Here is a 12,121-nt window from a genome sequence, read left to right on the forward strand (position 1 = left end):
GTCGTCTTTCTTCGAAGAATGTACCGCGACTTACTCTTCGTAACAAGGTAGGTGGCTAGTCAAGCAACGACGTAATTTCGCTTTTATCATTTTTATAACGAACAACTTTATATATTTTTCATTTAGCAGTCTCTCTTAAAAAGTAACTCCAATAATCTTAAACAATAAATTTAAACAATGATATTACAAATAAATGAGATTTCAATTCTTCGATATGTCAGATCCATCGATATTTCGACATTTTCTGATATTTCATTCGCTCTTTCATCCGCAAAATTACAGTGAACGTTGAAGCAAAAATCTTCGAGTGCAACCTGGACTACACATTTCAACGATCTAACAAACAAAATAGAAAATATACGAAGAAACCCTCCCGCGACCAGTTTTTCTAGAACGTCGTAATCTAGTTTTTCTGGAGTCATAGTAGGAGGCTCGACTTGGTAGAATTAACGGGGTTCGTAACCCTTTGGCGAGGACCTGGTGCACGCGAAATACCGCAACCCCCTCGGGCTGGTGCGGCCGATGAAAAAGCGTGCACCGTTGGTTGAAGTGTCAGCTAATGGCGATAAGTCGCCACCCCGGAAACGAGCATTTTTGCAGGAACCTGGTGACTTCAGCAGTTTCATTCTTCCTCTTCCTGTTGCGTGTGAAAATACGAGCGACGCTCCGCCCTCGGGGTCTGTGCCACAATTGCCACGACGAAATCGTGTAGCCGCTACTTTTTCACTTCGTTTCTACTGGCTTTCCTTTTCTTTTTCTTGTTTTTTTTCTTCTTTCACCGTCGACGGATCGGGGATGTGGGCGTTGGAACAATTAATTTGTTCGAATTAGCGCTATGACGATCCAAGTAATTCTCTGGTAATTGTTGGATCTTTTGGGGTGAGTTTGATCGATCTGTAGATTGAGAATTAGGTTTTTTTTTAAGTTAATTCGTTTCTCGGTGGACAATTTACGCGATGAAAGGATCATTGGCCGTTAATCCTGTTGTTTTTGTTTTGTTCCGTGAAAGTTAGATGTGTTCGAAGCGATTCGTTTTTTAGTGGATGATATATCTCGTAGAAAGAATTATTATTTTCTTCTTGTTTAATAAAACAGTTGAATATTGATTTAGGATTTGGGATTTTATTCGTGACATAGTTTATTACAAAAAAATTGAAATCGTTTATTTTATGAGTATGTTAATTTAAAACAGTTAGACTTTTCCTACTGAACCATCGAACTAAATCGTATCAAAGTTGTGAGAAATATGACCTAGATACTACGAATAAAAATATTCGTCGTAACAACCCAGAAAAATATTTCATTAAACGGTCATAAGACGAGAATTATAATAATTTATTCTTCATCTCTTGTTTATTTCTTCCTTCTTAAATTTCCGGGTACAATCTATTGAATTGGCAACTAAGTGATTGCGGATTTTGTCAATACCGCCTAATGACAAAATCCGCAATCACTTAGTTACCAACCCAATAGTTCGTACTATCAAGCACTCGATAAATTTTGCCATTTTGTTCCTTTAACTTCCATAACTGTTTTTGATGCGTGGGTTGGGAAATAGTAGGAAGAGAAAAAAAAAGAGAACGAAATCGTCTAGGTTACTGTTTGCTCTGTAGATGGAAAGGGGTGGAAAGTTGGGGTAAGAGGAAGCACTGCCGGAAGTTGTCCGGTCCGTGACCATGGCTCTATCGCTTTGAACTTGCAATTTTTATTTGTTTCATCGAGGTTTACGCTTCCGTTACGAGCCACGATATAAAGCGTGCGTTTGCATCATTAAGGGCCCCGAGGATAGCGACGTATCGTGTTGAAAACACGCACAAATGGTCCCGTTTAAAAATATCGCCTCCTGTTAAATGCACCCCGGAAATTGCTCGTTACCAGAGGTTTTTCAAGCTCACGTCGATCCTTCATCTTTTAATATCCGCTCAAGGTAATATTATCAGAATTTAAGAATACAAATATCGCTGGGATTTTTGTTGAATTTTTTATTCGTATACAATAGGTCTTAAGTGTGAATTTAGTTAAAAAATCGGTGAAAAATTGTTCTTAGGGTTAATCCAGGTTGCTTCAATAAAGACGAAGTATGTAAAAAGCAAAAGCATTCGAAGATTACAAAGGTTTAATTTCTATAATGGAAGATTATGATCGTGAAAATAATAAAAACACGTAGATAAGATATATAAAAAAATCATCGTACAAAAATGTCCCAAACATCAGAGAAGGATGTACGAAGGAAAATTCTTCAAGGAAAAATCTTCGAAGGAGTTTTCCTTTAATAAATCCCGAACAAAATCCATAACACTGCAGCACACTTTCTCATCGTCGATCACAGATGCCTGTCGTTGTAAACCCACTTCCATTTATCTCAACCAGCGACTGTTACGAACCTTTTAATCGTCATTCTCATCTTCGCATGCCGTTAATTTCGCGCTCAATTCTCGTCCATAACGTTTGTGCACTGGATGCAAAAGCGTTGGTTGGCTCCCATTGGAAAACGCTTTCTCATTGATTCTTCCACCCCTGTAGCCACAAATGTGCAGCACTCCAGTCGTTAATATTTAATCGTTAATTTTATTCGATCGGTAAACACACGTACATGTGCATACGCGTAGAAAGAGGGAGTGAGAGAGAGAGGGGATTGGAAATGGGTGAATAATGGGCCTCGACGGGATGCGATATTCTTCCGATTTTTCTTCACCCGTGGTAAAATCACTGGCACGATGACTCGCGCCCGATTATACGCCAGCTCCCCCGTTTTTTTTTCATTTACGTTCTCCGGGGAAATACCGTTAATTTTTAACGACACCCCCGACGGGCATCCGTTACGGGTGAACGAGCCCGGGAAACGACATCGAAATTTCCCGGAAAAATCCACGTACTTGGACAACGCTCGATTTATACTCCTAGCGAATGCGAATTGGGACTGAGCCTTTAAAAACTGTGAAAATCGTTGAAATTTTACCTTGTTCGTGATAGAATTTTCGTTTTTTTCCCCCTGTTTTCGTTCTGATGAGCTGGAATCTTGTTAGAAGACTGAATAACGGACTCCGCTTTTTTGAAAATGTGTATGTTAGGGCGTTAAAGCAGGGACAGGTATGGCAATGGTTGGACTTTGAATGACAGTAGTTAGTTTGTAGAATTTTTGAATGAGCAGGTGGACTCAAAATAGCGATACTATTTATCTGTTCTGCTGAGCTGTGATCTCGTTGAAACAACGAACAATCCACTTTTCTAAAATTATTTTACATCTTTACGAATAATTAAAAAGCTTGCTTACTACTTTTAACGTTGCTCGTACTTAAGGTACAGATACTTATGATACATACATTTCTAATATTTGCAACGACAGTTCGCTATATGAGAATTGCAAGAGCTAAAATTATTATTTAACCTCCATCTGATTCGACGTTTTCTCTCCTTTTTAATCGCTCTCTGTTCTTTTACTCTTTCTTCGCTGCTCGTTTGCTCGTCGGATTATTCACCGTGATGAGATATGGTAGTGGGCCCATACTTCTTCCAGTACTTCAGCGTTTCATTAAAATCATTAACGAGACTAAGTAAAGGAGAAATAAATATTGCGTCGATAGAGATATTAATGAGAGCCAACCGGAAAGCCTCAAGGGCTGCAGTCTCTCTATTCGCCCCGCGAGTAATTCATTATTCCCTTTTCTCAGCGGAGCGGGCGTGGAATTGTAGCGATTACTTGCGATTCTTTGTTACGTAGATTAAAGATTGGTTTAGCATCGAGTATCGCTCGAATGAACGAAGCGATGTAAAATAACTTTTATTAACGGATTATGTTATTCAATTAAATAGCAATATAATAACAGCAATATATACATGTACAAAATAAATAGTAGTTACGAGAATAATTAAAAGAGTAGCAGTAATCAAAAGAATATTGGCGAATTGAAAGTGGGATTACATTATATGGTACATTTTATCGCGCAATAAAAACATACTAAAACATGCTAAAATTTATAGAGGATTCAACTATAGAACATAAATCTTAATTTTATATTATTTTTAAATTAAATCGCTCGTCGCGTATCATTTTACTCTTCTAGCTTCCATGGCCATAATATACCAAACTAATTTATTATGAAAAGTCGATATTGTGGTAAACATGAAATTGATGAATTTCTGTCTCACCGAAGTTCCAATATGGTTATGAAAAATTCGTCTACAGGATTTAAATTTTAATTTTATTCGGAATTTAATTGTCCGTCATTTTATTTCGCGATGTTCAAAACGTGAAAAATCTCACGATGAAAAATCCAAATCGTATTATTTGTTATAATATTCAGCGTAGTGAAACACTACCTCAACTTAGATCCTGTTTCTTCATTTCTATTCATAAAAATATAAATTTGTGTAAACACTCGAAACAACGAGGAAAGGGGTAGTTTTCTACTTTGATATCTCATTGAGTGACTCTTGGCCCGATTATTCGTGGTGAAACGCATGCCACGAGGGATTGCAACGGAAGTAAAGGAGACGTTGGATCGAGGGGATGGGGTAGGACTGTCTGGAAGGCGAAGGGAAGACTTAGTTATCCAGGGAAGGGGTCGCGGAACGGGATTCTCTGGTTCCCAGTCAGCACTCAGACGCGCTTACCCGATCTGCCACCCTTTTGTCGTCGTTCGCGATGAAAGGGATGCTTCACTGGCTGCCACCGACTTTTTAATCGACTATGGGCGTTTTGCACCAACGATAGGTACCCTTTCTTTCGTAGAGTAGAGTTCGTCGATATGTTGGACTACTTTTTCTTTTTCATTGATAGATCGGCAGACTCATTCCGTTTGTATGGTTCCAGAGGAATTAACGTAGTATCGAGCTTTTTTCTAGGCGTCAGAGATCATGAACCTCACATATAGCGAACGATAATAGTTGGAATTTAGAGAAGAAAGAGGATCTGCTTGCTTGAAGAGAAGATTTAATGCGACAGATTTTGATTTTGAATATGATTGTGTAGGGAGAGCATTTCTAAATTTAATCTACATGGTTAGAGCATTCGAGCTAATACGAAAGAAACAGATGCTTGCGTCTTTATCGTAACATTAGTATTTGTCTAAAATATTTGTTGTCTCTAATATTAGTATTTGTCTCGTATAAAACAACGCTAATCCCAGTTTTATCGAAATCAAATTAATTCAAGTCTTAATAATTCCATTATTTCTGCTCCGATCAACTCGCAACCCAGAACACGCAAAAGTCTCAAACAAGAATTTTCTTCGTTGGCATTAGAACACCGAAAGGGGCGCCTGAATCTCAGCGGGAAACATAAGAACACGGTGGCGCATCCGGGCTTATATTTACGCGTGCACGGTGTAGGGAATTAGAATCGTAAGGTAGCCTTTTTACTAGCTGGAATTTTCCGGCGCGGCGCCGTGATTCGAGTATACCAGGGGTGCACCGGAAGTTACCCCGCCTGACCGAACTGCAAAATTCACCAAGCATTCTACCTATCCTTACCTCGGTAGAGGGAAGCTTTACTTCGTAAAGTGTGGAACTACCTCTTAAAAATTCTGCGATCGGTCCTTCTCATAAAAATAAAATTCCCTCCGTGCTACCCCTTAGACCTCGAAGGGTTGACTGTCTGGAGAATCGAAGCTCCCGATAATTACGACCCTTGCGCGCTAGTTTCACCAGTGAACTTTTTATTTTCGTTGCTTCGGCGCACATATCCAACGTCGTGTTTGCCTTCCTTTCTTATTTTCCGTTTTCTTCCTTGTTCTCATGCTTTGCTTTCTGTTCGCGAGAAGAGACTTCGTTACACAGGGTGCAACAACGGCGAGCAAAGGGGGCCAGAGGTCCCTTTAGCTTTGCTCCTTTGGCCGAGGATGTTGCAGCAACTAATTAGAGTGGGATGAAATTTAATTAAATTAACCTAATTAAACGAATCGCGGGAAACGTCGGTGCAGTGTCAGTCGAGATAAAGGGCGGATAGAAGGTGGATGAGGATCGTTCGCGTCGAAGCTCGAGCTTAAATAATTAATCGACGATACCTTCCTCCTGTCGCTCTCGACGCTCGTTACCCTTTTTACAATAATCTCTTTGTGCGTTGATATGCGATCTACGGCTCGATAATGTGATTCGCAAACTATTATTCTGTTTTTCCTTCCTCTTTTTTTTTGTTTTTTTTTTTTTGTTGACGTGAAAAATAAATTAAATTGGTCGAATATTTGGAAACATCGTATTTTCTGGAAATTGGAACTTGTAATTGATGGATCGGGAAAATTTGGTTGGTTTTTGTCATTGGTGAATATATTTAATACAATGTTGTCGAACTACGTAATCATATTACTTGATGATAGGTCTCGATGAATCGCGATGTTTGCTGTTGTTAATTAATGAATTATTGGAAAGAGTATTGAGCTGTAAATATTGGCAATGAGTTGTTGGGTACTTTGGATCTTTAATTGCTCAAATATTTACGATATTTACACGATTTTTCTGGTACATAAAACTTTTAACACTTTTTTCTGTCACTCCATAGGAAACAATTTGTAAATTTTTTAATTTATGTATTTAATTTATCCTCATGTTTTTTAAATATATATTACTTTTTTATTTTTACGTATTACTTCCTCTACTGTTTCCTATTTTCTGTAGGTACCAAGACATTTGTACCATAAGTAAGTAAATAAATAAATTTCCTCTGTCTCAATGCACAGTAGTATACTTGCTCAACAGGCATTCATTTGTATAGACTCTTTGTCTCAGCAATATGCTTGAATATTTAAGAAAATCGTGCAACAACGTATTGATATAACGAACCTTCAGAATTTTTTCTTTTGAAATTTATTTTATTACAAACTGCGTAAGTAATTTGCGTTTAGTAATTTATATACGAACACCAGTGTATACCCTGCTGCTCCACCGTTCCTCGTATCCGATTATGCGTGTCACGTGTATCAGAAGCCTGGAAATGGTCACCGGGAAATTCAAGCGACTCCCTGGCAAATAATTACAGGAGCTCGGCTCACGAATTATCGACGATCAAGGTAAATATTTCGCTAGAGCACGGAAATCGCTTCCGGACGGCATTATAGCGTAAAGAGTGCAGTTTCAAGAATTCTTATTTACGTGATCCGTGTCAAAAATTCTCGAGGAAAACAGTAATTTGCACGAACCGTGACCAATTATGTAATTCTTTCATTAGAACGTTTTCTTACAATTATTTATGCACAATAATAATAATAATAATAATAATAATTTCTGTACAATTTGCGAAGTTAACGAACAGATAATTAATTTTATAATGAATATATTAACGTTTTGTTCCTAATGAATAACGAAGATTGAAATTTTGAAGCTAAGTTTTAATTCATCTTATACTTCTCACTTCTCTTTAGGCAATTTTGATAAAATTTGCCAAATTCATGTAGACATGTAAGCGCGAGAAGGTAACCGCTCTTCTTCTAATGGCGTGCTTTTCATTTCACTACTTGCTTTTCCTCACGGCTTACACTTTCGTAGGCAGATCATTAACGCCGTTTTAATCTCGCGCCGCGTGAAATGAATAAATTGATACTTTCTCACCTGTAGTTTTTTTCTTAATTGAAATCTGAAATGAAACTCAAATAACCAGAATTAAACAGCAGATAGAACCCGATAGTAACTGAAACCATTTGTGTTGAAAATTGGTTTGGAAAGTGAGATTTCAAGAGAGTTTCAGCGATCGTGGGATATTTTTATCGATATTGGCTGAGAGTAATAGTATTAAAAGAAAAGCGAAACGTTTGTAAAATTGTTCCAATGAACTCTTTATTTATTATTGTTAATCCACTTAACGAAACTAATCGACGCTTATCATCTAAACTCGCTTTAATTCTCCATAAAGAAACATTCTAATAACGAAATAAATTAAATGTTTTCGATTGTATGAAATAATTACGAACACGATATCTTTTTACCAATTGTTTTATCGAGTTAAATTTGTAAGTTAACGAGGAACTGTACGAGAAGAACGAAAATTACGAATTCATTGAGAAGAATTGGAACATAGAAAAACAAAGGGAGAAATCTATCGTAATAAATCTCGCGATGATAAATGTAAAACGAGCATAATACTAATAATGATGTAATGCAAAGAAATCGAGCATTGTTGAGAGCGAATTCGTTGGCGAGAGAAAACTCATTTAAATTTGAAAACATCGAACATCCGGATGAAAATTAATGAACGCTCTCTAGTGACTGCGATCCAACGTTCGCAAAAGAAGTGGAAAAAAAGCAGCGGTGAAAATGAAAACTAGAAAGTATGGTCGGGTATGGACCGATTCAATCGTGTCTGGTTGATTGCAGTGGAATCGACACTCGTGAAAGTTGCGCACTTGGAGAGTTTCGATGCTTCAAGATCGACTCTGGTACCCGATAAACCTGCGCCTAGCTTTGTTGGCCTGAAAAATTAAAGTTGCATCCTATTGGTTCGTGCTATCGATCAATTCATTTAGAAGGATAGCATACGATAGTCGAATTAATCTGAATATTTTGGGTGCTTCAACGCGAGTTTCTAAACATTTTCAAAGATTTATCTTGGAATCTTTTAACCTGGCTATGAGAGTAATTTTCTTGGCGTGTTTGATTTTCAATAAATGGGAGAATTCTTTACATTGTTGTATCAAATAAATTCAAAATGAATTGTGTAAAATGTCAGAAAAATTGTGGTATAAATCTAGTACGCGAATAATTTGAAGAAGCAATTTCCGCTTCAAAAGTTCCTCTTCGTCATTCTTTTCGTATCTCCGTTTAGTAAAATGTAATTCATTAACGCGCAAACCCCATTAATCCGCGTACAAAGTATCGAAATACCTGTTCCCTGCATTTCGAAAGCTAAAACATTTGCCTATCGTCGATTACCAATTTTAACCAACCTCCGATAAAAATGCAAATTATACGATAAGAAGCCAGACAACGCCACTTATTATTTGGAAGAAAACCTGACGAAACAAGGAACAAACGAACGATAAATTATTATGCTGAAAATTGTTCAAATTGGCAAATCGATAAATAAAAATTTACAAAAATAGAAGTAGTCCGGTTTCCAGGAAACTCAATCGTTACCAGGATAATACGAAAAATTATAATTTGGTCAAGGTGTAACTCTCGTGAAAACATCGGTTTCTCGCTAGACGACGGGGAGGGGGAGAAGCCAGCGAATTAACGATCGCTGAGAGCGTCGCTCTTTTATCCCCGTAGGACACAAAGGGGGCGAACCCCTTTTTTTCCGTGGCCGTTTCTTTGCCCGCACTTTCCCTTTCAACGCCGGACGAAAGGACAACAAGCAAAAAGCGTACGCAGCCGCAGGCATCGTCCTTCTGTCCTCCTTTTTCATCGTTGTTCGTTTATTTTCCTTAGCTTTCAACCGGCTCTGTTTCCGCCCTTCGTTTTCACCACTTGACCCCGAGTATATTTGCCAGCCATGTTTGTGTTCGTTCGCTCGTGTTAGATATCAGCCCGCCTGGAAACGTAAATATTAATACGTTCGCCTGGTGGACCTCTTTCAAAGCGATAAATCTCTCCTAATGGCTATATTAGCCACATAAATCAGCAGAATCAGTTCCAGTTTTCCAACTGCTGGGAAAACGCCACCGAGAATCGTGCCCTTCAGCCTTTGGATCTAAATTTTTAATGGCGTTCTTTCGAAGATTTACGCTCCCTCGCGGAATTTTTTCGCCACTAACGGTGTAGCGTGCACCGGTGTTGTTGCCTTTGAGCAGTTTCGCGGATGATTAGTTGGCTTTTCTACAGAATAGGCAATATGGGAAATGGGCGATGTGAAAAAGGTTTGATGAATTTTGTTTTATTTCCGGCTGACGCTACTTAAGAAGATTCGCTACGATTCTACAGAATTTTATTCCGTTTCTATTCGATCGATTTATCAGCATTTAAAACACTTAGCGTCTAAAATATTCAGTATGTGAAATATTTAGTACTTAGAGTTGACTATTTCTTTCGCGGTAGACTACTTTTGTAAAGAGGAAAACGAGGACGAAAAGAAATATTCGTAATCTATCAGCGTGCAAAATGTCAATAACATGGACGATCCAAACGAAGGAAGTGGCTCTCTTTAATAGAAATCGCTTAATTACCCGCTATTTATCTTGCAAAACACAGAAAAAGGTCGTCGGGATCGTGGAATCGAGTTAATTAGTCGCTAAGTTCGTTCGTGCCGTTGTGTTTCTCTGAATTTCTCCACGAACTGTGACTGCATCCACTTTTTCACCACAGATTACGCGTTACAGTTAGGGGTTGAATGAGAATTTCCACGTCGACGAAGCTTTAACTCGTCACCAACGTCGTCTGAGACGCTCTTCCTCGTTTCCAGCTTACCTCGTCACGCAAAGGTGATACCAGGTATTCTCGTATCTCGGCGAAGGGAACTAATCTGGCTTCATCGAAGTCACTCGACGTACGAAAGCATCTTCTAAAGTTAGCACCTATACCGTGAAGAAGGGGTGAAGCTCCTCGTGATCCTCTTCGATCTCGTAATTGCCGGGCTATTCCAGATCTCGGAAATCTTGTCCAAGATTCGTCGGTTCTTCGATCGCGACTTGGATCTTCTTCGATTTTATCGGAGACGCGAGTAACTTCGATTGATTTGCTCCTTGTAGCTTAGGAAATTCGAAAATAGATTGGAGAGGGGTTTTTAACTATGGATTCTTTCCAATGGAATTTTGAAGATTTTTAAAATCGATGGTCATTTGCAAATTTTGATAACATCTCGTTGTTCAATGGCAAATACTGCGATTAATTAGATTATGGGCGCAAAATGAAGAAACAAACGTAAATAGAAACGGTTCGATGAATTTTATATAATTTCTGGTATTGTAATTTTTACCAAGTTCATAACGTCGTAGTTACTAAATAAATAACAGCATGGAAAATAGCCTCGTTTCGTTGTTTACTTGTTCGGAAACGAAATACACCGATCAAAGTCAATCGAAGTTTTCTCTTTCGACATCGAAAGTTTCGGACCGAGTTAACGCCTTCGTTAAAACACGGGACTACTCCCCTCTTCCTTTTCTTCTTTGGTAATTGCCGCTACCTTCTGGATCTTCTGCCGAGACTCTCGACCACGGTGTACTCGGATAAGATTTTTCTGGCGCGTTGCCAACTCTTGATTCTTTGGCCCGAAAATCCGCGAAGAGCTTCGTTACTCACCGAACAAAAATCTTTCTCTTCTTCTACGTGCACGCACGTGCATGGATATTCATTGTCACACATATTAGTACGAAATAATGATTCAAAGAAAAATTGAGTAATTTCGAAGAAACCATATTTTTCTTTAACAAGGTTTCCTTTTTCTAGATCGTACAGACGAGTAAAAACGAGTAAAAAACAGTCAGTTGTCGATCAGTTATCAACCGGTTATCAGCGAATTATCAGCGATCTAATTAACGAGTCATTAGCGATCCTATTTTACGACTTATACACTGTCTTAGCGAATCGGTTAGTACGAGCGTCTTTGCGAGCATTATCTGTATACTAATTTATCATTTTAAATATATTCGACGGTTTCAACAACGAGCAATCTCGTCCATTAAACCTCACCGACCAACCGCCCTCTACACATAAACCTCTACAAATTAGTAACCCCGACGTGAGTTGAACATGACTAAACAACCTCTACATTGGTTCTTTTTCTCAAAAATGGAATCCTATAATTTTAATTAATGCGAATTAATTTTAAATTAATGCGATAACCCACGCAGCTCGTTATTTCGTATAAAGAAGAACATAGCTATTTATATCGAAAAACCATTTACGTACTGGTTTGAAAACAGGGACTTATTTCGTAGTTGAAACTTTAACGAATGTGCTCAAATATCTTTTCTTTTATTTTTATATCCATACGTCTATACTTTTTAAAGAAATTCGAAACCCGCCAAATAACGAACTCCCTATATAATTTCACCTGGAATATATTATATTTCACTTCACAAGATCTCTGGCGTGGATGTAAAAAAATAATCAATTTAGCGTGGAACGAATCATTAATCAAATACTTTAAGTTTAATATTACGAAGTGGTAGTTAGTAGGCGTTTCGCTGTTGGTTAACAGCCGTAAATTGAAGTGGGGCACTCTGTATGTGTATGTATATGTGTATGCATGTAGATA

General features: G+C 38.1%; 1 protein-coding gene across 3 annotated transcripts in view; it reads left to right on the plus strand.

The window, feature by feature from the left end:
* The window catches only part of rho-6 (serine protease rhomboid 6), a 170,636-nt gene that overhangs the window by 35,237 nt on the left and 123,278 nt on the right, over positions 1-12,121 (plus strand). The gene's annotated exons all lie outside the window — the stretch shown is intronic.

The sequence above is a fragment of the Bombus flavifrons genome, chromosome 5, assembly GCF_040668555.2.
Source record: "Bombus flavifrons isolate JBK064 chromosome 5, iyBomFlav1_principal, whole genome shotgun sequence".
NCBI lineage: Eukaryota > Metazoa > Arthropoda > Insecta > Hymenoptera > Apidae > Bombus > Bombus flavifrons.